This window comes from Myotis brandtii, unplaced genomic scaffold, assembly GCF_000412655.1.
Source record: "Myotis brandtii unplaced genomic scaffold, ASM41265v1 scaffold61, whole genome shotgun sequence".
Lineage (NCBI taxonomy): Eukaryota > Metazoa > Chordata > Mammalia > Chiroptera > Vespertilionidae > Myotis > Myotis brandtii.
The window spans coordinates 26,478-50,859 of record NW_005370318.1 but is presented as its reverse complement, the minus strand read 5'-3'; the positions used below and the strand labels follow the sequence as shown (position 1 = coordinate 50,859).

Here is a 24,382-nt window from a genome sequence, read left to right as displayed (position 1 = left end):
CCCGGTTGGGCTGGAGCGGAGGGCGTGCCCTGCCCGAAGCCCGGTGTGGGGTGTGGGTGTGGGTTGGTGGTGGCAGTGGCAGCGACAGCGAGCCCCAGGCTGCTGTCCCAGTCGGTTCAGGAATCCATTTCCTGTCGCGGCGCTGAGACTGTCGTCCAGAGCCAGGCCGGGCCTGGCCGGGTCAACCACACTCCCCCCTACTCCTGCCCCGAGAGTAGAGCCGCATCTTAGGTGCCCTGGAAGGAGGAGGGGAGCCACTCTCTTAAAGGACCAGCGCACCCCCTTTCCCCAGGAATTACCCCTCAGGAGACCTCTACTTTGAGAAGGGTCTCTGGGTGTGTAAGTACCTCTTTCCCCATTTATTGATGCGGTGCATGCATTTCTAGGTCTCTAGTCTGTGTGCATGTGTGTGTTCTGTTTCATAGGCATTTGGGTGCTAGGTGTGTTTTACCAGTGAACAGTGAATAATGTATCTCTTGATGTCTATGTGTTTTTATAAATTCTGGTATATTTGTTTTTATGTACATATAGCTGATTGTATATTAGTGAGACTGTGCATGTAGGTTTTGCAAGAGAAGTGACATTTTGCTGCCAACTGGAAGAGGATAGAAAATTTTGTCCAGAGCCACTCTATTTTAGAAAAACTGGGTGAAAAGGTGGTTTGGAAACCTGGCTGTGTGGGTTTCAGATGCTGGAACTGAAATGTAGGTAGATTGGGGTAAGACTGGATACAAGGATAGAAACTGAGACTTATAGGAGGAAGTAGTTGTTCTGGAAGAAGTATATTCAAGTGCAAGAATTCTTCCTTCACTTCCAGTTATTTTTCCCTATAACTTCACCTCCCCCTCTGCTGCCTGGTTTGCCAGGATAAAGTGCACAGGATTTGGAGTGTAAAGGGAGGGAGCTGGGAGTGTGAAAGGAAGGAGGGTGGATGGGTGATAGGATTGGAGGCCAACAGCAGATTTCTGCAATTCTTAAAATGTTTCCCTGCCCAAGGCAGCAGAGTATGGGAAAAGCTGAGCTTGCTGTCCCCTTCCCTGAATTCCTTTCCCAGGACAAGAAAGGTTTGGAGCTCAGGAGTCCTGGAGTCTGGTCCATGGGTCTCCTTTTGACTTTGGTCAAACCCTTTATGTTCACTCAACTCAGTTTCCCTGGCTGAGAAGCTAGTAGGCTAGATTCTGGGACTTTGAGACCCTTCCCTTTTTCAGAGTGCTAGAGTTTGTCTCATTGTTACCTAGATTTAGGAATCTACTATTATAGCCCCTAAGGATCTTGGTCATGGTCCCCATACTCCACGACCCCCAGCCCCCATATACTTTAGTCTAGAGCAGTGGTTCTCAGAGTATGGTCACCCCACCAGCAGCAGTAAGATCACCTAGGATCTTTTTAGAAATGCAAATTCTTGGGCCTCATGCCAGACCTACTGAATCAATAACTTTGGGGGTGAAGCCCAGCAGTCTGTTTTAACAAACACAGGTGATTGTGGTGTACTCTAGAGCTCAAGAAAAGTTCAGACAGTGAGCCAGAACCTCCTACAGGTTGAAACACCTGGGAAGCCTCCCCTGCTCCCTCCCACACTACATACCAGAAGTCACCTGCAGCCCTAACCTGGCAGATAGCGGTTCTGGTTTCAAGTCTCAGGTCTTCCTTTCGATCTTGGACACATCACTCCTTCACTGAATAATGCGATGACTCAATGACTTGGCCCTCTAATCTGGGCCAAGTTCTGAACAAGGGGTTTCCCGCTCTGCTCAGTTTCTCCACTCCTTACCTTAACCTACAAGACCTGCAGGATGGAGTCCCTATCCACCCTCTGGAAACCGCCACTCTGGCCTTCTTTCAGTTCACCAAGGCAACAGGAACTCTTTTGCCTGGGGATTTTGCACATGCTGTTCCTCCTGCCTAGCATACTCTTCCCCTGCTTCTTATCTCGGTTAACTCCCATTCTTCAGATTTCAGCTCAAGAGTCACTTTCTCAGGGGACAGGGGGCTTCACCAATTCCCTAAGTTAAGTCAGTTTTTCCTGTAACACGTTCTTAGAACTCCCTATATTTCGTACTGCTTATGAGAGTTTGTAATTATGCATGAACTTGTTAGTTGTTTGTCTCTCCTCGCTGGATTGCAAATACCATCTGGGCAGGAGCTTGATTATCGGTCTTTGTAGTGCCCCCACTCAGTGCCTGGCGTATGATTGGTGTTCAATAAATTTCTTGAATGAATAACTTTATAAAATGGGAGATGGTACTAAATGATATCCAAGTTTCCTCTCAAGCCTTGACATTGTAATATCTAAGCAGGCCTCAGATGGTTTTGAAGTAGATTTATCTTTTTGACTGGTGCATCTCCTGGCCATAGATTTGAGCCCCACTGAGCCCAGACCCATGCTGGGTTCTATTTTAGGGGAGACAGGAGAACTTGATTTCTGTGTCCTCCTGGATTAGGATCCTGCAAGAATGAGAAGAGGAAGAGCATGGAATAAGGAATCTAAAGATCAGAGTCCACTCCTTGTTACTGACTGTGGACAAGTCACTTTCCCTTTCTTGCTTGCTTCCTCTTTTTGTAACATGAGGGTATTGGGGTGGACTGTATACCTAGTATTGCTTACGAGCACTGGCTCTAGAGTCATTTGGGCTTTGCTGCCTACTAGTCGGGTGGGCTTGGGCAAGTGACTTCATCTCTTCATTTTCTCAGCTGTAAAACAGGATCAATGATAGTATCTGTTTCATAGGGTTGTTATGAGAACAAAATGAGGTATGATACATGGAATGCTTTGCACAGTGCTAAGCACATAGTAAACATTTGGTAAATATTAGCGATTATTACTATTATGACTACTCCACAATTCAGTTCAATACTGTTGAATGCCTTTTGCCAACCCTAAGCCTATAGATATAGAAATGAATACAACAATGTTCACAGGCTAGGCATGGGGGCAGACACGTAAAGATGTACAGTGTACAAGGTGCCAGGATGTAGCTTTTCATGGAGGAAAAGGCTTCATGGAGGAGAGAGATGGTGCTTGGGGCTGGATTTTATCTTCTAGGTAGTTGGAGCAGCATGTGCAAAGGCACTATGGCTTGTTAGGGTAGCTCCAAAGAGTTCCATGTGGCTGGAACAGAAGGTGGGGAATGGTAGGGATGGGTGGGCTGCATGGCTGGAGATGAGGCTTGAGAGGAAGGGTGGGGCCAGATCTGGCACAGGCTGAAATCTTGACCTATAGGTGGTGGGAAACAAGGGAAGAGGATAAAGCTAGCCAGGAAGGATCAGATTTGCATTTCAAAAACACAACTCTCCAGGTGGTATTAGAGGGTGGGGTGGGGTTGGGGGGACTGTTGACTAGGAGACTGGGCTCTAAAGGTGCTTATTTACATGATGGAAGGGCCCAATGGGGTGGATAGAGATCTAGAACAAAGAAGAAGCATAGTTGAAGGACATCAGGCCAGCCTGGGCCAGGGAGGTGGAGGTGAGATGAGAATGACTTCTCACTGGCCCATAGGCCTCCATTAACCTCCAAGGTTAATGAGTGGGAATCTGAAAATTGCAATTTGCATCCCAAGTCTGCTACTCAATGGACTCAGTGTATTAATTTCCTAGGGCTGCTTAAGTAAGTACCAGAGTCTGAGTGGCTTAAAAAGTAGGGATTTATTCTTTCACAGTTCGGGAGCTACCCGTCAGAAATCAAGATGTCGGCAAGGTTGGTTCCTTCTGAAGGCTCTGAGCAGAGAGTCTGTTCCACACCTCTCTCCTGGCTTCTGGTGGTTGCCAGCAATCCGGGATGCTCCTTGGCTTGCAGCAGCAGCTGCCTCTCTTGTCACATGGCTTTCTTCCCTTTCTCCCAGAGTGTCTGTGTTATCTCCTCTTCTTAAAAGGACACCAGTCATATTGGATTTAGGGCCCACCTTAATCTAGTATGACCTCATTTTATTTAGCTCATTACATCGGCAAAGACTCTGTTTCCAAATAAGGTTACATTTTGAGGTTCTGGATAGACATGAACTTGGGAGGGGGGCACTATTCAACTCAGTACACATAGGAAGATGAAGAGCGCAAGTCTTGGAGTCCCGCAAACCCAGGTCCAAATCCAGACTTTGTAATGGAACAGACATGAGCCTATAAGTATAAATCAGTTATTTGTCTCAACCTCAGTTTCCTCTTCTGTGAAATGGGGACTGTAGCACCTGCAATGCCAGGCTGTGGTGGTGAGCCTTGGTCATGAGAACAGATGGGAGCTGGCACACAGTAGACATGCAATACTTATTACTTCCTCTCAGCTCCCCCTTCTCTGCACTTAGTAGCTGGGACAAGTCACTTCGACATTGCTTCATGTCCCTCATCTGCCAAATGTGAATAATTACCATCCATCTCCACCTCTCTCACTAGAGTGTGATTCCCGGGGGATGATGAGAAAGCTCTTTGTAAAGTGCTTAAGAGTTTGTTGCTGTGATTTTTAATTATAATCATCATCATCATAATAACCCTTGGCCATTGCCACATCCACTGCCTTCTTAGCAGAGCCCAGCCCAGCCCAGCCCAGCCCACTCTTCTCCTGAAGCAAATCTTCTTTGCCCCTTTGTGCTCAGAGGTATCCTACGAGGCATCGAAGCATCGCTGCTGTTAGAGTTGGGAGAACCTTAGAGATGGTCCTTGCCCTCCATTGTCCTCATTAGCCAGTAAAGGGAAACATGCTCTGAGAGAAGCGACACCTAGAAGGTCACACAGCGGGTCAGTGACAAGTGGAACACTTTGTCTGCGGCTCCTGTTTATAGTCTGAGCAGTGCTTTTCCCCCCAGTTGCAACTTCAGCCTCCGAAGCAGGAGCTCCGGGCAGGTAGAGGCCTGGAGAGGACTCCACACGGGGCCTGGGGGTGGGGACCCAGAGGGGAAGAGTCCTGCTGAGTTAGGACCAGAATCCCAAGCAAGGGCGTCCCTGAGTCCTGAGTGAGCAGGCAGTGCCTTCACAGGTTGGATGGGTTCTCAGCCTGGGTTTGGCCCTCTCTGTCCGCCGCAGCCAGAGGAGGCCACTAGGGGTGGGCGGTGCAGCTTGGGGAGCCAGAGCTGGAGGTAACCCAAGGCTTCAATGTCCCTATCGACAGCCATGGCAGTGCTCTCAGCAGGCGGTATCCCTCCAAGCCTTGCCTTGGTGAGCCTAGGGAAGGCTCTGGAAAGGAGAGAAGGCTTATCCTGCCTTGGCAGTTTCCCTGACGTAATCCTTTCGCCCAAGCTTGAGGAGCCAGGCCCCTTCTTAACCCCTTAAGGTTCCTTTACTTGCCTTGATTCTCTTAGTTTCTCCCACTCTTTTCTTCTGCCTTCCCCTCCTTCCTCTCCTGCTCTTCTGTCCAGATTAAAGGTCTAAAGATAAAGCCTCCAGACTCAGTTCAGTGGTGGGTTTGGGGCTGTTTGGGGCCACCTATGAATTAGAAAGCCTAGTCTTCCTTGTCAGGAGCTCACTCTGGTAGCTGATAAACAACTGCTTACATTTATTGGCTTAACATGTGCCAGGACCGTGCTAAGCGCGTTTCACGCCTATGTCTTTTAATCCTTGCACCTACCCAGTGAGGCAGAGATTAGATCCCCATTTTATTAAAGAAGGCGAAGTAACTCACCCAAAGCCTACCCAGTCCTCGGCCAGCAGGCAGCACAGCTGGGATTGAAATCCAGATCCATCTCAAGCCAGTAGATGCTCTTGAGTCTTCTCTATGCTGCCCTAGTTGGGGCCTACGAGAACATTTAGGGGTCCGAAGAGGGATGTGCATTTGCTCAGATTGCTTGGTTCTGAGAGCAGGGTCTCCAATCCAGGTCTCCTGTCTCCCAGGCCTGTGCTGTCATCCCCTCAGAGACTGACACTGAGGTGTCAGCCTGGGGCTGGCCAAGGCTCTGAGCCCATCTGGTTCTAGGCAACTGCCCACCTGTGGGAGAGACACGGCATCAGGGGCAGGTGACAGAGCAGGTCTGAAGGCACTTGGATTATTTACTAAATATTGTTTCGTTACTGGCCACCTTAGGTTTCCATAGATTATCTTGAGTCTTCCAGTTAAATAACCTTATCATCTGCAGAGAGTGCTAGTTTTGCCTCAGAAGGGTGCTTGGGAGTTTGGGGGCTTGGCGATCCTTTATCAGGCTCAGTGATGGCTAGAGGGGAGGGAGGCAGAGGCTGGAGCCAGGAGACCCAGGTTCAGGAGGATACTTGTGCTAGAAAGAAAAAGGGAAGGAAGCCAGAGCTGGACAAGGGCCAGAGTGAGACAGTGTGGAGAGAGGAAAGGAGCCTTGAGGCTGGGGTTGATTGGAAACCTCCCATTCCAAGTTCAGCCCAGGAGTCCAGACTCCCTCCCAGACAGGGCTGCTGATCTCAGAATGTCACCTCAGCATCTGGGCAGCTGCAGGTGGGTGGCTGGGCCTCCACCCACTCCTTTCATGGTCAGCTTGAGCAGGTCGATCACCCAGAAGGGACCTTGATTAGTGAGCAGTGGCTTTACAACTTTCAGCCACAGAGCCCTCTCTTCATAGGCAATGAAGCAGGAATTTAATATGTGAAACAGCTGAAAGGAGAGTGCTGAGTACCTCCCCCTACCTCGAGGCTTCCCTAGGCAGGGCTCTCCCAAGAGCAGCCGAGAGGAGCTTGCTAAAAACCCCCTCTCTTCCGGGACTTGTCCAGAGCTCCAAACTCAGCTGCTCCCTGGGAGGGTGGGATCCATGGTGGGGCCCTGGAGTCAGCCCATTTTAACAGGTTCCCTGCCATTGGGAGACAGAGGATCCTCAGATTGCCCTTGGAGAGCTGCTCTCAGATGTTTATGAACTTCTGAAACGACATACAGACCTTTGAGAGTATGCTTTGATCTCGGGATAGGATGCATAGGCACCCTCTGAGCCTTTGAGTCATGACCCATGTAGTTTGGAACCACTGTCTTCAGGGTTGTTTTACAGAGTGGGAGCCTAAAGCTGGGGGAAGGGTCACCTGGGAGGTCATGGTAGAGTCAGGCATTGAAGACAGATCTCTCTTACCTCTCAGCACATTGCTGGTTTTAGGTGAGAGTGCTGAGGAACTGTAGATCAGTCCCTGTCCCTGTCTGGGCCCAGGTTTTTCCAGTTGTAAAATGGGGGTTGGACAGGATAAGCTCAAGGTCCCATGTAGCTTTGATCTGTGGTTCTGGGAGCCAGGTCTCCTGTTGCCCAACTCATCTTCTTTGCCCTTCTTCTTGCTGTTTTCCCAGCTTCAACCCCTCCAGTGGGACCACCCTCTCGTTTTAGTGTCTCCCATCTTCAGAGGTTTCATATAGAGCCTGGATTCCCGCCCCTTGAGATCCTCCTGTCAAACAACATGCCCAGAGGCTCAGCCTTTTCTCTCTCGCCCCGCCCACTCACCATACATGAATCAGGTGCCTGTGAGTCTGGGGATGCTCAAGATGGCCTCTCTTCTGAGCTGGACACCTGCGGCCAATGCCAAGGGGAGGGGTTTGGAGCATGTCTCCTGAGGTTCCTGGGGACATGCCCAGTCTTACCCGTGTCTTTGCCGCAGGTCCCTGGGTTCCTTCCTGCCAAAAATGCCACCCCCTTCCCCAGTCACTGTCTGCATTTTCTCGGCTCACTCAGGTACCAACCACTGTCCCACAAAGCCTTGTGAGCCCTCTTATCCCCACCCCTACAGTGAGATTTGTCTTTCCCTCCTCTGCATTCCGTTAGCACCTTATCTGTTCTTTTCTGGGGACAAGTTCTGCTTGGTCTTGGCTTTCTCCTGAGACATGGCTTGTCTCTCTTGTGAGATTGTGAACCCTAAGATGTCTCAGACATTATTTTTTGCTCCCCAGCACCTAGCACAGTGCTCTGCACAGAACAGGTGCTTAATAGAAGGTTATTAAGTTCTATTTGCAGAATCTGCCTCTGGCCCTGAACTGGGCTGGTTTCTCCAGAGCCCCTGTGGCCCCTTACTGGCAGGCCATGATTTCTCACATATCCGCTCCTTCATTTGTGGATTGGAGGAGGCCAAGCAGGGCAGTGGGTAAGAACTTAAATTCTAGTCTTGACTCTGCCATTTCCTGACTATGTGACCTTGGGCAAGTCACTTTACCTTTTTGAGCCTCAATTTCCTCAGCTTAAAGCAAAGGGGTAGGGATGACAAGTCTGTTGGGGACTTGGGTGGAGTAACTGAAATGATATGTGTAGAATGCTGAGGTCTGAGCATTGTAAAGAACAAATGGTCAATAAATGGTTATAATTCATTATTTTTCAGTTAATGGTTATTATCATTGGTGTTTTATGAGACACCGACTGTGTTTTGAGCATCGTGCTGGGGGGAGAGTGAGAGACAGAGAAAAATCATTGCAGTTCCTTGGTGTCCAGGGTCTTAAGGTCAAGTAGGGGCTGTAAGACTCTCCTACAAGGAGTAGCATCTGGCAGAGATGTGGCTGAGTGAGTTGAGACAGGTGTTCCCTGTGGAGGTTAAGGAGGTGAGCTGCAGCCTGGAGATGGGGAAGTGAGGCACACGCTTGGAGAGTTGTGGAAAGGATGCCGGAAAGAGCAGAGTGGAAGCAGAGGCAGCTCTAGAATCTCCACATAGGAGGGGCTTAGGGGAGCTTTAAGCTTTGTCTTGCTAAGAAGAATGTGGGGGATTGATGCCTCATCATACTGCTCGTGAGAACAAGAGAATGAGAAGACTGGAAAGACAGGGCAGAAAAGTTAGGGTTTTATGGAGGAGATAGTGGGGACCAGTGAGCAGGGAGGCCTTTGTCCCTCTGCCCAGGCTTGAGCTGAGAAGGGCTGGGGGTGGGGGTGGGGGTGGGGGCGGCTCTGAAGCCCCAGACCTCTGTAGGCTCACCATGGAGTCTGTTCCATAATAACAGGGAAACCTGTTTCCCTGGCCAAGGTGGAGATCTGAACTCTAATCTGTCTAAAGTGAAAATGCACACTGATCCCAGAAATGTCAGAATCTCTAAATTTCAGAGGTAGCCTGCAGGAGAAGCCACCTCCCGATTCCACCCTCCTCACCCCCACATCACACAGCTGGCAAGCAGAGGCCCAGAAGGGGGAGCCTGCCTGAGTGAACTGGCCACAGTGAGTTCAGCCCCAGCCCCAGGACCTAGGCCTGTGCTAGGGTTTGGGGGAAAAGGAGGGGGCCAGGGAACCCGAGGAGGGGTGTAAATGACAAGCAAATGTCAGCTTGGGAAAAATCTGTTGCTAGGGTATGTGTGTATGGGTGTGATCGCAGGTGAGTGGGATGTGAGTGGCATGGAGCCGTCATCATTCCGGGCTTTCCTTCCTAGAAAGGAAAAAGGCCACATAGGTGGGAGCCAGGGGAATACTGGGATGTGGAGGCGTTCACAGGGTGGCCTGAGAAGAGGAGGCTGTTGCCGAGCAGCCAGAGATACTGTATTACAATGGCACAGAGCATCTCAGCATCTGTAAGCCTGGCCCTGTGTAGCCCTGTACAGGGTACCACAGTGGCATCTCTCCCATTTTAGGGGAGAAGACACGAGGGCTCCAAATGTCATGGTTAGGAAGAGCAGAACCAAGATTGGGGGCCTTCAAAGCCATGGTCCTGCCTTGGATGGCTGCCATCCCAGTTCTCAGCCCAGCCTGGTCTCTGTGAGGACCTGGAGTCAAAGGGGTCAGGGAGGTGCCCAGCCCAGGCCAAGCCACCTTTTGCCTTCCTGAATTTCTTCTCCATCAGTCTGCCCATCTATCTGGCCTGTTTTATTCTAATTCACCATGTCCCCTTGTTTGTTTATTAAAAATATTTATGGAGCACCTACTATGTGTCAGATCACTGCCCCTGACCTTATGGAACTTACACCTTCGCACGAGGGCTGTTCCATGTTGGAAGGCTATGCTGGGAAGAGGAGGTAAGGGGATTCACTGACCACGGCCTTCTCCCTTCACACCTTCTATCTCCTTCCAAGTCCCCCCACCCCCATGGGGCTTTTCGCTGGAACTGCTTCCTGCTGAAATGGAATGCAGAGTTAATTGTTAAACCTAATGGCTGGTAAGTGTTTCACCCTGCTGGGCTGAGTGCTAGCTTCGCTCCCCTGGGGAGGGGTGGAGCCACCCAGGTTTTTCTGGCCTGTACCTGCCACCTTTTCCCTACGCTGGAATCTGCCTCCAGAACCTGCTCCTCCCCTCCTTGTAGCGGGAGGGCTGCCTCTTGGAGCCTTTCCCTGGACTCCAGCTGAGGTGACCCTGGGAGGTGAGTACTGGCTCTGGCCCTAGTCCAAAAGGCTCTGGGTGAGTGTTCTTGGAGGAGGTGCGGGGAATGGCATGGCGCCTAACCCCCGGGACCCACCCAGAGGGCAGACTGCCAGGGACCTTGCTGGCTCTGCCTCCAGCCTGGTAGGGGTGGGGTTTGGGGGATGGCGTCACAGTGGCCTAAGCCCTGTTCACAGGACCCCCATCCAGTGCAGGCCACGCCACGCCTTCCTCCTGCTCGCCTTCTGTTTTACCCTCTTGATCGGGTATTTGGTGCTAGGTTATTCTCTGCTACTAGCCTGGGGGAGATGGGGTGGCTGAGAACAGCGGCAAAGGCTTATTTCTTCTTTGAGAAGGCTGAGCCCCAGGTGGGGCTCCTGTCAAGCGTTTGGGACAGAATTCAGGCTTCCAAGTCAGACAGGCCTGGGGTCAAAGCTGGGTGACCTTGGGCAGGTGGCCCACCTCTGAGTCAAAGTGACAATCTCTGAACAATGGTTACTCTGATCCCTTTGTTACCATCACTGTGAACATAATAGGTCCCAGATGTAGATATTAATATTAGGCGAGTATTTGGGCTGTAGATAGATATTAATATTAGGCTCAGTAGAGGTTTGTTGAATGAGTAAGTTACCATTCTATTCAGATTCAGCTTTACCTTCCCAGGCCTAGCTCTGGCTTATGGACTTGGAGGCCACCACCCCACCTTCTAGGACTCAACTGTAGAGCTATGCTGCCAACCACAGGTGGCTATTAAGCATTGAAAGGTGGCTCATGCCACAGAGGAACTGAAGTTTTAATTGTATTTGATTTGATTAAGGCTTTAAAAAAATCTCCATTCAGTTATTGAAAAAGTTCTACATATGTTTGACAACTCAGTGTTAAGAATATACTTTTTCAATTGTAAAGGCTAAGAGAATCTAAATATCTGATGAAAATTTAGTGTCAGAATTGAGATGTGCTGGAAATTCTACCACATGTGTGGTCTCTGACTCTCATGTATGTGGGGTTCCCATACATATGTGTATATTAAATTTGGTTATTTTCTCTTGCTAAAAAAAATTGAGATGTGCTCTAAATGTAAGTGACATAACAGATTTAGAAGACTCAGTATGAAAAAAGTAATATAAAATATCTCAATAATACTTTTATATTGATTTCATGTTGAAATTTATATATTGGGTTAAATAAGTATGCTATTAAAATTAATTTCAGCCCTAGCTGGTTTGGCTCAGTGGATAGAGCATTGGCCTGCTGACTGTAAGGTTCCGGGTTCAATTCCGGTCAAGGACACATGCCTGGGTTGTGGGCTCGATCCCCAGTAGGCGGTGTGCAGGAGGCAGCCAGTCAATGTTCTCTCTCATCACTGATGTTTTTCTCTCCCTCTCCCTTCCTCTCTGAAATCAATAAAAATATATTAAAAAATAAATACATAAAATAAAATAAATTTCACCTAATCCTTTGTACTTTTTAAAATGTGGCTACTGGAAAATTTTAAATTACATATGTGTCTAACACTACATTTCTATTGGACAATGCTATTTTAATGAGAGAGTTGTGTTGGACACATTTAAATAATAATACAGTAACTATAATGACTAGTTATTAGGGGAGGCTTGGGCGGGGGGACACAGATCACATATTCCCCACTCACTGCCCCTATAGATGTTGCCCTGGAAACCCCATAGCCCCAAGGATAAGATGAAGACTTCTTATCCTATGACTGAGTGGCCATACTACTCACTTGCTGTGTGTGACCATGGACAAGTCATTTTACTTTGCTGAACCTTAGTCTATCATCTGTAAATCTAGACTAATTGTGGGATTTACCTTGTTGATTGAGGTGATTACTTGAGATATAGTCCAAGTGCAGCACTTAGCCCAATGCCTAGCTGTGTGAGTAGTCAGGTATTAGCTGTGGTGGCGGTTGCTATTACTGTTAGTTGGGTGGGTGGGGCTGGGTGGGGGTGGATGGTTGCTTGAATTTGTCAGCTTGGATTCTCTTGTTTTATTTGTCTGAAGGGGACACAGACAAGAGGGAAAGGAGTAGAAGTTAAAAGAGCTTGAGGGATATTTGGGACGAGGATTTCTTGTCCTTGAGGTAGCTCCTTGGATCTTCCCATAGTACTATAAGTGATCAGGCAAAGATATGTACCCATTTTACAGATGAGGAGGCTGAGACCTGTTGAGGGGAAGTGACCTGGCTATACAGCCAGAACCTGCATGCAGACTTCCCAACCCTATTGTGGCAACATTGGAACCAACGTTAAGAGGCCACCTTTTGGGGCTGTAGGATCAGGGCCTGATCAGGAGTCAGGAACTTGTGAGGAATGGTTATTATTGGTCTCCTATAACTGGAAGGGATCTTGACACCTTTCAGTACAACCGTCTTGTTCTTGAGTTGAAGAAACAGAGAACTCCGTGTGTGTGTGTGTGTGTGTGTGTGTGTGTGTGTGTGTGTGTGTTCTGCCTAGCATCACAGAGCAAGTTGATGGCCAAGCTGGAACTGTTTCTGTTTGTTTAGATTCAGTCCTCAGCTCAGCCGTGGGAGGAGGGATGGCCCTGCTTGTCAGCCCCCCCTCTCCTGCCCAGTCCCTAGGGAGGGCTTCTGAGAAAGAGGCTTTTGTTTCACCAACTCCTTCTGGTTTCCTCTCAAGGTATCCTCCTCTACCCCCACCCACCCTCCAGTCTGCCCAGATTTGTGTTTGTCCCTGTTCCAGGTTTAAAGGGCCCTGAAACCCGAAATCTCCACACACATCTGCTTTCTGGATGCACAGGGGGAGATCATGGGCTTTTTCATCAAGGAGGCCAGGGTTTATAATCCTCTTCTGTGGAATTCTCTCTGTGGCCTTGGTCAAGTCACTTGTAATTTTTTAGTCTCAACTTCCTCATCTGAAAAGCAGGAACCATACTGTACATACAACCTAGTGGTTAAGAACCTGGGCTCTAGCCCTAACTGGTTTGGCTCAGTGGATAGAGCATCGGCCTGCGGACTCAAGGGTCCCAGGTTCGATTCCGGTCAAGGGCATGTAACGTGGTTGTGGGCATATCCCCAGTAGGGGGTGTGCAGGAGGCAGCTGATCCATGTTTCTCATTGATGTTTCTGACTCTCTATCCCTCTCCCTTCCTTTCTGTAAAAAAATCAATAAAATATATTAAAAAAAAAAAAAAGAACCTGGGCTCTAGGTCTCAACCCATACCGATTTGCTGTGCCTGTCTTCAGTGCATCACTTCACCTTTCTGGGTCTGTGTTCACAGCTGTGTGGGGCACAGCTACCTCCTGGATTGTGGATAAGGTGCTGTGCTGAGCTCTCCACAGTATCATCTCATTTAATCCTCTCATTAACCCTGGAAGCCAACTCTATTACTCCTATTTTCCAAAAGAAGGAAGCTAACTCTCAGAGACTTGAAGTGACTTGCTCCAGGCCACATAGCTAGAGAGTACTGGGGCCAGGATTCAAACCAGGTCTGTGGGACTACAGAGTCCAACCTTATAACCACTGTGCCGCACTGCCTCCCAGGATTAGCCTGGGTGCTAGGAAACAGTGGATGAGAAAGCAGGTTGCCGGGTGACTGATGCTACAGCGGGCCTAGCAGTGTCCCGAGGCCTATGCCAGCCTTCAGAACTGGGGCAGGAAGAAGACTCTCAGGCACACAACTTCTGCTCCTGCTGTTACCGCCTCAGCCCAAGTGACCTTCCTATTCACCTTGTAGGTTAACAGTTGTTTTGCATGGAAAATAATACAGAACTTAATAAATAATAATAAAGGAATAAACTCTGTGTTTTGTGCACTCAGAACTGTGAAACTACCTTTGCCCCACAGTTCCAGCTTGGCCATCAACTGTATGTGAAGTGGAACCATCTCTTCTTAGTGTGTGAGTCCAGGAGGCCTGAGGCTTCTCTCTCCAGCAACCCGCCTCACTGTGTAACAGGCTGGGCCTGTAGTTGGGGCTTAAAGATGATCGAGAAGGGGCTTAAATACTTTGTGAGCAAGTTATACCAGAACAGAATATTAATGCTAAAAAGACCTTACGGGACCACTGGGTCCAACCTTATTTGTTTTTATAGGTGCGGAGCCTGAGGCAAGGATAGGCCAGGGTGAGAGGGCAATGGGTGTGTTCTTCCCTGGGTGCCAGAGATCATGGGACTGACATGGAAGGAAGTGCCTGAGGAGTAGGCAGGCCTCTGCTTGCCCTCATCCCCCAGATCCAGTCCATCCCACGGTCTGTGGATACCACCACTTTTTTAGCTCTACGCAGCCATCCAGTCTGGGTCCTTGTCACATGCCCCCCGGACAGCCACAACGACTTCCTGACTCATACACCTAAAGCTACTCGTCCCCATTTCCAATCCATTCTCTACATTACAAACCACTCCCCAGTGCTCTTGGAATCAAGACTGAACTCTTTACCTTGGCCTCCCAGCCCGTGAAGCCTGGCCCCTGCTGGCCACGCCAACATCATATTTGTTACTTTCCCTTTTGCTCTCTGCGCATAGTCACAGGGACCTTTCTGCTTAACAGGTTCAGCAACTTCCCCCAGGTTCCTCAGAGAGTCAAATGCCAGCCTCTCAATTTCCAGCTCCATGCTGGGTCCATGATCTCAGTTCAGAGGAGCTAACACCGTTTCCTCCTTCCAGGTGCCTGACTGACGTCCTTCCCCCAGGGAGCTGGTGTGAACAGAGGAGAGGACTGGTGAGTGTTACCCTGGCACAGCCGGTCTCTTCTTCTTCTGCTCTGGTTGGTCTTCCAGGTCCTCAGGCTCTCTGTTTTGATATATTTTACTGCTGTGGAGGCATGAGGATTCGTATAGGCCACACATTTCTGGTGGGTTTGAAAAAGGGGGGCAGTGCTGCAGGTCCTCTCTGGTTTTGGCTGATTTGTGGTAGGGGCTAAGATGCTTATTCATTAAGCCACTCCGTGGTAGACAGCATGCTTTGCCTATATGGCTTTATCCGTGCCACCATGGCTGGGGGTGTGGCCTTGGACCTGGGAGCTGTGTTAGCTGACCCTGGAGCCCTTGTTTTCCTTTGCTTAACTACTTTTAGGTTGTAGAGTGGATTCAGGAGAGGGTATTTTCATTCTGGTTTTGCCACTGATGACTAAGCGACCTTAGGCAGCTACCTTTCCTTCTGTTGGCCTCAGGGATATATATATATATATTACACACACACACACACACACACACACACACACACACACACACACATTGTGTGTATGTGTAGGAGGGGTTGGGGCACAGGTGGGGTCAGAGTAAATGAGTTGTTTTCAAACTTTCCAGCAGGGAAATTTCCTTTTCAAATGAACTTGAAAGACTTGCAATGTACAAATCAGCTAAAGGGGTTTCAGCAGTGGTTGAAGTTAAGGCAGGGCTGGGGACTCCAACTAGCTAATTCCTCAGCCCCCAGCAGCCCCTAGACATGGAACGATCCTTGGCTATGTGCCGGACAGTTTGCAAACCACTGGCCCATGACATGTCAAAGCTTCTGACTCCATGGTTCTGTGATTCTGGCAGGTGAGGGAGTGGAAAGGGAGTCCAACCAATGAAGTTACCCTGATGGGGAAATTGCGAAGTAATATGCAAATGTCATTGTGGAGTTATTTGTAAGGCACAACTGCCAGGGCTGTGATGTTGTCATGCTGGAATCCTCTGGTTTTTATTTTTGATTAGATGTGAGGCATCTCTGTACGCCTAGGGGATCTCTCTCTCTCTCTCTCTCTCTCTCTCTGTGTGTGTGTGTGTGTGTGTGGTCTAAGGAGCAGGGCTATGAGGGATGGGTGGGGCTGAGCCAGGTCAGGGCAGGTAGAATAAATGCCAAACAGAGCTAGGAGCATGTTACTCCTGGGGGTGGTGGGGGTAGGGGATGGTGTTAGCTCCAGTTAAAAGGAGTGATTTGGCTCCTTCCTGCCAGTACATGGGCCCCACGGAGATCTCTGGGCAGGAAGCACTAGGAACAAGGAATCCTCTGTCCACAGCCACAGCACAGCCAGGACAGAGGAGGTGGATTAGGAGTTCCTAGGAGGGGGCCTGCTGGTCTCTCCCTGACATTTGAGCAGATGGGTGGGGAGAGGGGAACTAAGTGTATGTGTTGGGGGTGGGGGTGGGGGTGGTGATAAGGGGAGGTAGAGGTTGGTTCATACATTTATTCTACAAGTTCCTTGAGCTTCTGGAAGCCCTCCAAGAAGCCAGGCAGCTCTGTAGGGGTCAGAGCCGAGAAAGATGAGACTCTAGGTATTAATCACCATCAGTTTACTGGAGGAGACAGGAAATGTGAGAAACGATAGATTTGCATAGGCCTCTGACCTGCAAGTCCAGAGGCCCACATTCCAGTCCTTGCTCTGACACTGACTAGCTCTGTGGTTTGGCCTCATCACTTCCACTTTCTGGGTCTCAGTTTCCTCTTCTGTAGAATGGGGATGGACACATCAGCCTTGGCTACTTCTTTTAAAAATATATATTTTTTTATTGATTTCAGAGAGGAAGGGAGAGAGAGGGGGAGAGAGATAGAAACATCAATAATGAGAGAGAATCATTGATCAGCTGCCTCCTGCACGCCCCCTACTGGAGATAGAGCCTGCAACCCGGGCATGTGCCCTTGACCAGAATTGAACCCAGAACCCTTCAGTGCGCAGGCCAATGCTCTATCCACTGAGCCAGATTGGCTAGGGAAGCCTTGGCTACTTAATGCTCTTCTGAGTATCCATCAGAATAGGGTATTTCAAATGTTTAGGGGCAGCAGAATCCCTATAGGAAACATTTATAACAGAATTGCTATGGTTGAATTGGCAGCAGTTTACTCAGAATATCACTGCTCTCTTTACTGGACCAAAGACAGTCCCAGAAGCTGTCCCAATAGCCATCAACATTGGCCAATGGCAAGAAGCTTAGACACCAGCTTCTGTCTTCTAGCTCTGCTCTGCCACTCATTAGCTGTGTGACCTTGGAAAAGTCACTTACCTTCTCTGAGCCTCAATTAACCCACCGCAAGATGGGGATAATGATACCCTCCCTGCCTTACCTCTCAGAATTGTGGGTAAAATCTAATGATATAAAGAGTAGAAAAGTCCTTTGTAGGAAAAATGCAAGGGATTTAGATTCTAGTCCAGGTGTTAGCCAGGTGATAAGGCCCATGGGAATGAAGAATCTCCTAAGGCAGTGGTTCTCAACCTTCCTAATGCTGCGACCCTTTAATACAGTTCCTCATGTTGTGGTGACACCCAACCATAAAGTTATTTTTGTTGCTACTTCATAACTGTAATTTTGCTACTGTTATGAATCGTAATGTAAATATCTGATATGCAGGATGTATTTTCATTGTTACAAATTGAACATAATTAAAGCATAGTGATTAATCACAAAAACAATATGTAATTATATATGTGTTTTCCAATGGTCTTAGGCGACCCCTGTGAAAGGGTCGTTTGACCCCCAAAGGGGTCGCGACCCTCAGGTTGAGAACCACTGTCCTAAGGAAAGAATTCCCCTACTCTTCTCCACCTCTTTACTCACTATAAAAATGCTGGAATCTCTCCAATCCAGCCCCAACCTACTGCTCTTGCTAATCTTAGCTGATGAACAGGCTGGCCTTTTTCTTCCAACAAAGTGGATGTGATTAGCCATTTGTTGGGGAGAATCCCTTTGTGGGACATTGGAGGCATATGTTTCAGCCTGCTAACTGGGGAGAAGATGGGGAAACTGAGGCCATGGTCAATACAGTTGTTGCATTCAGGGCAGCTAGAGAGGCAAGGCTGGGAAAAGGCTTGGGCTTGGCCTGTGCTGATATGGTGAGCCTCTTCCCCAGAAAAATCTACAACTTTGTTTCACTAAGTGGAACACAGTGTCCACTGAGTGTTTACATTTTGCTCAACTTCTGCCCCGGAGAAATTCTTCCTAGGGGCACCGTGGGCTTTCCCAGAAGAGTGGCATCTGGGCCAAACCAGGGAGGAGCTCTGAGTTCCTAAGGGGCAATGGGGGCTCCAGCTCAGCACTAGCTAATAACAACTGGAATTCTGAAATTTGATAGTGGCGATGGTTGCACAACTCTGTGAATAGTGTTGGCATGTTCTTTACCTCCAGATGTCCCTGGGGTTGGAGGCAGCAGGGAGCAAAGGCGCCGAGATGGGCCTCCTGGGCCTTATGTGGGCTGTGGAAGTGGTGTTGGCTTCTAGAACTCATTGCTGACCAAGGCTAGTTTCCCCACTTGGTACCTGGGGAAACTAAGTCTCAGACTAGGAAAGAAATCGGCGTCAGTTGCCAGCCCTAAATGCAAAGGGAAGCTAGCAGTGGAGTGGGGGCAGCATTATAAAACTAGAACAGCAAACATGGCCTTCTTCTCATGTGTGTCTCACATAAGTCTCAGGAAAGGTCTGAATGAATGACCTGGCCAGGTCCCTTTCCCTCTCTGGGCCTCAGTGCCCCCTCTGGATCCACTCTCTATAGTCCTTTATATTCCTGGTGTTCTCTTACCAAGGAGTTAAGACACATGATTGCCAAGTTTTGCTACGGGTTCAGTTGTCTCATTTGTTAAACAGGGACAACAAAATCAGCCAGTCCTACCTTCCCGGAGGGTGACTATGACAAGGGTCAGTAAGCGACCACAAGACTTCAGGGCCATGTCAGGCTCTAGCGAATGGGGAGTCACTTTAACAAGGCAGCATGCTCCCGCCTTGGCAGTGGAATGAAGTTGAAAAGATCTTGAGCTGCGGACTCAGACAGACTTGGGTGTGGACCCTTGCTCTACCTACTGTGTGAATTGGAATGAGATACTTCATTTCTCTGTGCCTCAGTTTCACCATCTGTAAAATGGAGACAATAATAGTTGTTACTTCAGAGGTTATGGAGCCCAAGTAAGAATGCAGAAAACATGCATCGCACTGTGCCTAGCACACAGCCGAGTGCTTAGTAGCTGGTAGGTGTTACTGTGTTGTTGATAACCGTAATGATGATGACAACTGACATTTAGAGATTGGGATTGGGATTCTTTGGGGGCTAGTGATGGCAACTTGCTCTACCTACTGTGTGAATTGGAATGAGATACTTCATTTCTCTGTGCCTCAGTTTCACCATCTGTAAAATGGAGACAATAATAGTTGTTACTTCAGAGGTTATGGAGCCCAAGTAAGAATGCAGAAAACATGCATCGCACTGTGCCTAGCACACAGCCGAGTGCTTAGTAGCTGGTAGGTGTTACTGTGTTGTTGATAACCGTAATGATGGTGACAATTGACATTTAGAGATTGGGATTCTTTGGGGGCTAGTGATGGCAGTGTTATTGTTATTAATAGTCTCCTATACGCATCACTGATGTGACCTTCAGAGCACTCCTTAGAGGAGGCAGGAAGTTGCCACCATCTCCATTTTACAAATGTGGTTGTGAGTCTTAAGAGAGGAGAAGCGGCTTGTCCACGATTTTAGCTCAGGTCTTTATGCTTCGGGAGCACACTCACTGGCCAGAGATGCTGCGTGGATCAGCCCCTGGGTCAGACAGCTCTGACAGGGAAGTGGCGGATGATTGTGACTCACCCTGACTTTTACTCTATACGTTTTGGAGAGTGAGTGAGTGAGCGAGTGACAAAATAAATGGCAACCTCGGCCCTGACTGGTTTGGCTCAGTGGATAGAGCGTTGGCTTGCAGACTTCTGGCCAAGGGCATGTATCTTGGTTGTGGGCTCAATCCCCAGTAGGGGTCGTGCAGGAGGCAGCTGATGGATGTTTCTCTCTCATCGATGTTTCTAACTCTCTCACCCTCTCCCTTCCTCTCTGTAAAATCAATAAAAACATATTTTAAAAAATGACAACTCTGGCTCAGTGGCCTTGCCCAGTCACAGAAACACAGACAGGCCTTGAAGTCCATGCATTCAGTGTGACTGGGGGCAACCTGCCTCTCACTTTGGGGCCCAGGATTTCTGGAGCTCTAGGCCAGCAGTGTCCCTGCTCCTCAACGCAGCCTGGCTGGATCCTGAGCCCTGGAAAGCCAGATTCATATTTCTTTTCCTCCCTTTATCCCTTCCTTCCTTCCTTCCTTCCTTCCTTCCTTCCTTCCTTCCTTCCTTCCTTTTTAAAGAGAGAGTGGAAGGGAGGGGGAGAAACAGAAACGTTGGTTGCCTCCTGCACTTGCCTCAACCAGGGCCGGAGATTGAGCCTGCAACTGAGGTATGTGCCCTTGACTGGAATCAAACCCAGACCCCTTCAGTCCGTGGGCTGACACTCTATCCACTGAGCCAGACTGGCTAGGGCCAGATTCATATTTCTTTTCTATCAGTTCCTGCTTCCCCACCCTCCATCCCAATCTAGAAATTGATTCTACCTGCAGTCATTCCTCCACTGAGTCTTGATTTAGTTGAACAAGTTTCCCTCAGTTCCTGCCATACACCAGGCACTAGGATACAGAGATGAACACAGCAGGCAAACACATGGTTGGTGTTGAGCAGCAGAACTTTGTCCTAGTCTCTGGCAGTTCCCAAGGGGCGTTGAGGAAGGTGTCTCGGTTCCCCTGTGGCATGCATGATTTTTGAATTTGGAAAAATTCATCATGTGCTGGGAGTCCTGGGTTGGGGGTCGGGCTTGGGCGGTGGTTCCACCTCTGCCAGGGCCTTGCTGTGTGACTTGCCTCTCTCTGGGCCTCCTCTTCCCTATCTGCTAAAGGAAGGGATTGATTGAGATAGGAAAGTAGTTTGTGGGGCACTTGCCTGACACACATGTCCTGTGCTCACAGGAGCCCAGGCTGATGCCAAGGTCCCCCTTCCTGCCCTGGAAGTGGTTTCTGAACTGGGCTCTGAGCACCAGGGCCAGGATGGGTGCTCACCTGAGCACCAGGGCCAGGATGAAGCCCAGTGGTTTCTGAACTGGGCTCTGAGCACCAGGGCCAGGGTGAAGCCTCCTGCTGGCCTGTGGGCCGGGCTTCCTCAGGGGGCACTAGAGCTGATGGAACAGGTTCCAGCAAGGCGGCCCTGCCACACGAGCCAGCCCTGTCCAGCAGGGACCCCGCACAAGGTGGCTGTATGTACCCTCTGATGCTTTCCTTTCCAGGAGGTGGTGAGAAATGGGGTGGAGATGGGGTGAGAGCAAACGTCAAGGCCCCTGAAACTGTGGAGTTGCCCCAGCCCCTCCACAGGAAGGGTGGTGGAACTGAAGACTGAGAAGGGCAGGTTTTCGCACATCTGCACAATGGCACAGGCTGTCACAGAGCTACCTGAGGACACAGGTCTCCTGGCCGCCTGGCCCCACAGTTGCATCTTGTGCTTAGCTATTCCCTGGGCTTTGATCATTGAGGTGGGGGGGGGGGGCACACAGGGCAGAGCATGTGTGTACCCAACAAGGCAGAGGATGGTGGCTGGGGTTGGGAGGGGGGATGTGTCTGTGTGTCATTTTAGTTGTGTTTTCCTGCCTCTTGTCATGTTTCCCAGATAAGTTCCTTGGTCTCTTGCCCTAGTGGCACTGGTAGCTGATATGTTGAGTGTCCAGAGGAGGAAAAGCAGAGGGCAGGCCCTTGTGCCTGATGGGGACAGGAGGCTGGTGAGTCCTGCTTGTGCCTGATCCCGGGGGAAGGAGTGACTCAGCTGTGAGAACCCATCCTGGCCCTGGGACAGTGTCTGTTTGGCTGGCAGGCCAAGGAGGAGCCTCTGTGTGTTCTCCCTGTCCCCCAGCTCTTGGTATCTGCAGCCTACCCAGGCCCCTGCGGCTCTAGGCTCTGCCACTTGGCCCTGGCACGGGGACTGGTTTGGCAGGTTTTGCTACACTCATGAGCAGCCGGGAGTTGGCGCAGGGCAGGCCTGAGGAGGCAGTGCTGCCCTGTCCTTGCCTCCCCACCCCCAATCCCAGCCTCACTTCTGTGTCGTCATCATCATCCTCCCTGCTGAGCGCATGCTCCCCCTCCTCCCAACTCCATCTCAAGGGAAGCTGCATGGGAAACTGGAAAGCGGAAGCCACTCAGACTCCTGTTCCTGGCTCTGTCCATTGTTCAGCATGGGACCGTGGACAAGTCTCCCTTCTTGGACCTCACTGTCTTCATCTGCACAGTGGGGCTTTGGGCTCAGTCATCCTCAGGCCACCGCATACAATGATTGTAGTTAGAACTCTGCCATTTTCTCTCTATCTCTGGGCAACTCATAGCAGACTGAGGGCCTCAGTGAGGGCCACGGCCCTTCTTAGGATGGTGATAGGATCAGCTAACAACACAGCGAGTATCCAGGAGTATCCAGTCTCCGCTGGAAGTGCTTTCTTTCTGTAGTCTGGCCTGCCCTTATCTGGCTCAAGCAGAAGGAGAGAATTTATCTAGAGGTGGGGCTTACCCTAGTTCCCCCTTCCCCCCTTATCCTGAGCCCATAATTGCCTGAGAACCAGGCTTTCTGAGCTTCTCCTTAAAGTAGTTAGGGGAGAAGGAGAACCCAGGAGGAGGGCCTCAGCGCTTGCTGCCTCCTCTTCCTCCTGACTTTCACATCAACCCAGGGTCCAGTTCAGGGGAAGGAGGGGAAGGAGGGATAGCTCAACCACACGCTTCCTATCTAACAGTGAAGAGTATACAAAGCCTATGTCCTCAGAAACTCTAAGTTCTGACAATGTACCAGTCAGAAGGAGGGGGAGTTAGATAAAGAGGACAATCCCAGCCTGGGGACAGAGAGAGAAGAAAAAGGGAATTCACATTTATTGAGCATCCCCTATGTGCCTGTGCTAAGCCAGTTACTTTGCATACATTCTCTATATCTATGTCTATATCAATGTCTATGTCTATGTCTATATCTAATCTATATCATCTATCTCTCTATATATCTATTCACAGGTTGAGACGTGCTCAGATCTATATCATCTATCTTTATCTCTATTACCTATATTCCCAAATGGCGGCCAGAATGATCGTTGTAAAACATCAGTCAGACCATGTCACTCAGTGTCTTTCCTCTGCCCTTGGAATAAACTCTAAACTCCTGACCATGGCCTACCGGGCCCTGAGTAAGCCGGCCCCTGCCTCCCCCTCTGCAGTTATGTACCTACCTCCCCATTGGTCATTTACTTCAGCCACAGAAGTCTTCTGTGTATTTCACAAATTCTTCCCCACCTCAAAACCTTCACATATGCTGTTCTCTCTGCTCAGAATTCTCTTTTCCTGGCCTTTTGCAGCCTTGGGTCTTATTAACCTTTTGAACTCAGCTTAGACAGCGCCCTCCCTGCCCCACTGCCCTGCTCTCTACCCCTGCCTCCGATTCCTCACAATGCTTATCACCATTTGTAGTCATTTGTCTTTTATTTTTAATGTATTCACTCCACATTGCATGGCACAGAGTGGGTATTCAGGAAGCATTTTCTGGATGAATGAATGACTGAGTTGTAGGGAAACAAAGGTGCTAGTTGAGTGCCTGGCTTAGGGCAGGGCTCTCAGTAGGTGTTCAGTAAACGGCAGCTTTTAGTGAGAACTAGCATAGATGGTGAATACCCACCAATTTATTGTGACTAGAGCATGCATTGGGGAAGGGGTGCAGAGGACAATTAAGGTTGAAAAGATGAGCTGGTACCAGGTCTGGGTGGTCCCTGATGTGTGAATTTGCACCTTAGGAAGACATTGCTGGGAGTCATTGCTGGGCCATTAACTGTAACTATAGAGCTTTGCTTCTGAGGTGTGGGTCCAGACACTTTGTCTACACGGTGAGGCCATACAGTGTGGTTGGGGGGAGTGCAGGGTGGGGAGCAAACTCAAAGAGGAACAGGCTGGGCCCTCTCCAGAGGCAAACTCTGAGGCCAAAGGCCCAGAGGAAGTGGCTCTGTTGGGAGCATGCTGTGTTTTCTAATTCCACATCGTCACTGCACTGTTCCTGGGGAGCAGAGGATTGTGGCTACCTAAGAGCCAGATGCTTAGATTTCTATTTTGGTTCCTCCTCTGATCAACCATGTGACTTCTGCCAGGTTCATTCACAGCTGCTTCTGTTTCTTCCTCTGTAAACAGGCTGCTTTTAGTACCTGCCTCATAGGGTCTCAGTGAAGATGAATGAAGTACTGTAGTGCGTGCAAAGGTCTTAGCAAAGCACCTGGCACATACTGAGCACTCAGGAGAGGTGAGCTGTTATCTTCATTCAACAGTGGGGGGTTCAGAAAGGACATTCCAGGCAGAGGGAACCATAAGTACAAAGGAAAAGTGCAGAGACATGACACAGGAGGGTGCTTTGCAGTGGTGGGAGGTCACTGTGCAGGAAAGAGGGAGGAACAGTAGGCACCCCGGTCCT

At 49.4% G+C, this 24,382-nt stretch overlaps 1 long non-coding RNA gene across 1 annotated transcript in view; it reads left to right on the top strand.

Annotated features, from left to right (window-relative positions):
- LOC102258665 overlaps positions 1-24,382 on the top strand; it is a 44,077-nt gene that overhangs the window by 2,290 nt on the left and 17,405 nt on the right. Inside the window, exon 2 of the long non-coding RNA XR_314349.2 lies at positions 14,809-14,863. This is a non-coding gene — a long non-coding RNA (uncharacterized LOC102258665). The remainder of the gene's footprint in view (positions 1-14,808; positions 14,864-24,382) is intronic.